This window comes from Oxyura jamaicensis, chromosome 14 (genome assembly GCF_011077185.1).
Source record: "Oxyura jamaicensis isolate SHBP4307 breed ruddy duck chromosome 14, BPBGC_Ojam_1.0, whole genome shotgun sequence".
NCBI classification, from domain to species: Eukaryota; Metazoa; Chordata; class Aves; order Anseriformes; family Anatidae; genus Oxyura; species Oxyura jamaicensis.
Genome location: NC_048906.1, coordinates 14,437,550 through 14,441,397, shown reverse-complemented (window position 1 = coordinate 14,441,397; position 3,848 = coordinate 14,437,550). Strand labels below are relative to the sequence as shown.

The 3,848-nt window shown below is 39.0% G+C and overlaps 1 long non-coding RNA gene across 1 annotated transcript in view; it reads left to right on the top strand.

The window, feature by feature from the left end:
• LOC118174052 overlaps window positions 1-264 on the top strand; it is a 10,090-nt gene extending 9,826 nt beyond the window's left edge. The window contains exon 2 of the long non-coding RNA XR_004754519.1: window positions 109-264. This is a non-coding gene — a long non-coding RNA (uncharacterized LOC118174052). The remainder of the gene's footprint in view (window positions 1-108) is intronic.
• The last annotated feature ends 3,584 nt before the right edge of the window (window positions 265-3,848 follow it).

The following is a 3,848-nucleotide window of genomic DNA, read 5'->3' as shown; positions in this document are numbered from 1 at the left end:
TTTTTTTTTTTTTTTTTTTTTTTTTTTTTTTTTTTTTTTGTGGAAGCAAACGGAGAAGTTCCTCTCCTGTCTGAGCTGAGACAGTGTTGTGTGATGTTAGAAAACAAGGTAATTATTCTGTTGATGGTAAAGCAGCAGGCTTAGAGACTTAGGTCTCTGGTATCCTCCTCAGCATAGTCGTCAAATCCAGTACGTTCCTCTTCTATACCACCTTATCTCATTGGTTCATACATTTATAAAATCTTAATCAATCCTAACTTTTGTAAAAAAAAAAAAAAAAAAAAAAAAAAAGTGAGTGTTCTGTTGTTAGCACAAGAAAAGCAAGCTTTCATTTGCCTCCTTGAATATTGCTACATTTCTCGAACCCAACTCTTGCCAAATCCATTTGCACCAGGTGCTCCGTCTATCTACTGCACTTACACCATAAAGAAGAAACTGTAAGAGTGATCAGCAAAGTTGTCCTCTACCTACCTCTAAGATAAAAGGTAAAGCTCTCTTTTCTTCTAGAAAAACATAAAATGAGATTTACAAATGAAGAAAATTTAAATTAGTTTTCCCATCCTGCACTGGCATAAATCATGGTCCACCCTCTTAAAATACAGTGAAATCTTGCTAACAGAAATCTTAATTTGGCTTTTGCAAAAGGGCCACATGCATGTTGCTTTCAAGACCCTGTGTTAGTATTGTAAAGCAAATTTGCTCTAGAGATCCTCTGGTTCAATAACTATTATTGAAGAGGCAGTCAGAAGTAGACCATTTCATTATTTTAAACTAAATACTCAATCTTGAAAGCTGGAAGACACAGTTTTTTTTATTATTATTTTTTAAGTAGACAATGTTAACAACAACAAAATAATTCTCTTATGGTGTTTCTGTCTCAGTGATAGGTATTAGCATAAAGTCTTGTTCCCCCATCTTTTTATTTCAATTGTGTGGTGTTTCAAAGGATGCCTGGTAATACAGAAGGCTATGTGTTAGAAACAATTCACCAGCTGATTTCCAACAGGTGCTTTACAGAAAAGAATATTCTTTGAAATTCAAAGTCTCTTCAGCCAAATCTCTAGTACTCAAGGAGTTGTTCTATATATGAAGTTTGTTATAGTACATCCCACATAATATGGGTGCTTTTTAGTTATGTGATGGAAATACTAACATATATTTATGTAAAATGCAAATGCACTTAAAAGAACTTAAAATGTTTGTAGTGACAGACTATCACTCAGACAGAATGAACTGCCCTCATTTTTATTTTTATTTTTTTTTATTTTATGGAGGCAGAAAAGAGAACTCCTTCACCTGTCAAGTTCAGATCAAAGAATTCACAGCAATTATATTAACTGAAACATCTGGACACTCTTATACTGGATTTAGGCTTATACTACATACAAAAGTTAACTTTCGCAACTATTTAAAAATACAAAATAGACATTTTTCAAGAAGTCTTCTATTTTTTACTTTTTTTCCTGGTGTTTGTTGTGACTTTTTCCTCCAAAAGGTGTGGTCATTTTGCTATCACCCAGGTAGTAAGCTAAAAACCTGAAACAGGTACACCTGTGTTTCAAGTCTCAGGCATTTTTCAGCCTATGTCTCCAACACAGCTTAGCTGTTTGTGAGGAATGTTAACATGAACAAGAGGCTTTACTGGTGCAGTGGTGTTTCTGCTCCCTTGAACGGTGCTGCTGACTACAAGGTCATTTCTCAGATGTGAGGAAGGTGAAAGTCAGACCGCATTTTTCATGTTTGGGGTGGCGGGGAGGGGAGGGTTATATTTTGGTTGTGTAGGGATTTGTGTTTCAAGCAAAAGGGTACGGGTGAGTGTTACTCAATGCAAACAAACACATGGCTGTCCTACTTCAATTGCTTTTCTTGTATAAGCAGATGAAAAATCTGTTACTCTCACTGGTTAGAGTCATTCCTGAATACAAAAGCTGGATATGTGATGCTGCCCAAGCCCACTGCTCAGGCAAGTTATTTCCACACACTTTCACCCTCATCGTGTTGGGGAGGGGGAGTGAGGGTGCCACTGGGTGGGCATCTGGCACACAGCTAAGGTTGACCCACCACAAAGGGAGCACCACAGTGACTGTGTGGGAGTGCTTTGAGAAGAGTGGATGTTATGAAAGAGTACAGCACATATGTTTGGAGAAAGTGGAAAAAGGGCTGTGCGACAAGGAGCAGGAAGTCAAGGGACTGTTGAACATTAACATAGGTAAGAGAAAGACAAGATGATTGGCTGAGGAAGATACAATACAATACAAGGACTTTAGCAATGGCATGAAAGGCCATTATATATTAAGAAATAAATGCAAACATTGTATGTGAATTTCCAAGAAAACTTGGAGAAAAGAGGCTACTATTAAAATTTTTGTCCTAAAAAATAGGTGGTCTGTTTACACATGGTTAACAGGCAATAAAGGATAATGCTGCAGTGTAGCCATCAAAAGCAGAGGTGAGAAACACAGGGCACAAAACAACTTTTACCCAGGATTTAAGTTGGAATTAAGGGATGTGTGATAGCTGTTCTTCGTGCATTTTCATTGTGTGGAGTGCCCAGCCATGAGCCCTTCTCAAAGGATCTCTACTGGGGGAGAAACGATCTCTACTGAATCAAATTCAGTAACAGGTATTGTTCATTCAGGTCACTTCCTAGCAATACACCAGAGCTACCATGAAAGCCAGTCAATGTAGCACTTAATTTGTCTTTTGCAATATGTGTCTTATTAAAATAGTGCTATCCCCAAATAGTTTTAATGAGTTAATAACTTGTATTCTGCCTATTTGTGATGCAGACTCATTAAGCAGATGTGAAAAAGTATCATTGCAAAAAGAAGTCCTCTGGCTGTGGGGACTGTCAGTTGAAGATATATCACTTCCATGGTACTTGATTAGAAATGTAAGGTGATAGTTTGGCAAAAGTACCCACATAAACTGTAGTACAGATACTTAATTGGCTTCTTCTGCTTTTGCTGGGAGGTGCCAATTAAGCAGACTTGACTAAAGTTGTTTAAGAGGGCAGCAAGTGCAAAATCAAAAAGCTGTGAACTCAGAAGAAGGGAACATTACAGAAGATGAGCCAAGTCCCTTCATTCAGCGAGAAAAAAAAAAAAAAAAATGTAACCAGCAACAGAAGTAAAAGCTTGCAATGAAAACATCCCTAAAGCAGTTACTGAAGTGACTTACAAGAAAAAGGGAACATGCAGGTGCAGACACACACACACACGCCCTGATGGATGAAAAGGTTTGTGAATTACTGCCAAACTGCCCATCTGGTGGCTCTGTTTGTATTTGAGTGGCTTTTATTCTCATAATTCAGTTGTAGTTGTTGGGGTTTTTCCTGTAACGTTGATGCCTCTTACATGATATCTAGTCACCAATCTTACTGAAATGAATGCTAACTGCAGAAATAGAAGAAATATTATAATAAAGAAGCCATTTTCTCTAGAAAGATTTGATGACAGGGTGAATGATCTGGCCTGAAGTGTGCTCCAGGAACTCTCATCATGTCCCTCACTGGTGCTCACTAATCCAGGCCTCTCTCTCTTCCTGGAAGGGAATGGTTGATAGTCGGCTGAAGTTTTATATGGTTTTATGGTTGATAGTCGGCTGAATATGAGCCAGCAGTGTGCTCAGGTGGCCAAGAAGGCCAACAGCATCCTGGCCTGTATAAGAAACAGTGTGGCCAGCAGGGCCAGGGAGGTTGTCGTCCCCCTGTACTCGGCTATGGTGAGGCTGCACCTCGAGTACTGTGTTCAGTTTTGGGCCCCTCGCTACAAGAAGGACATGGAGGTGCTCGAGCGAGTCCAGAGAAGGGCTACAAAGCTGGTGAGGGGTCTGGAGAACAAGTCTTA